We start from the raw sequence: 365 nt of genomic DNA, 5'->3' as shown, positions 1-365 counted from the left end.
GTTGTGAATTTTAGAGAACTTGAATCTTTGTAGGATTCTAGAATTTTAAGTTGTGAAGTTTAGAGAACTTGAATTATTGTAGGATTTTAGAACTTTAGGTTGTGAACTTTAGAAATCTTGAATTATTGTGGGATTTTAGAACTTTAAGTTGTGAACTTTAGAGAACTTGGATATTTGTAGAATTTTAGAACTTTAGGTTGTGAAACGTTAGTAATCTTGAATTATAGTAGAATATTAGAAATTCAAGTTGTGAATTTTAGAGAACTTGAATTTTTGTAGGAACTTTAGGTTATGAAACGTTAGAAATCTTGAATAATTGTAGAATTTTAGAACTTTAAGTTGTGAACTTTAGAAAACTTGAATTA

Source organism: Solanum tuberosum, unplaced genomic scaffold (genome assembly GCF_000226075.1).
Source record: "Solanum tuberosum cultivar DM 1-3 516 R44 unplaced genomic scaffold, SolTub_3.0 scf00847, whole genome shotgun sequence".
In the NCBI taxonomy this organism is placed as follows: domain Eukaryota; kingdom Viridiplantae; phylum Streptophyta; class Magnoliopsida; order Solanales; family Solanaceae; genus Solanum; species Solanum tuberosum.
This window is presented reverse-complemented; position numbering follows the sequence as displayed.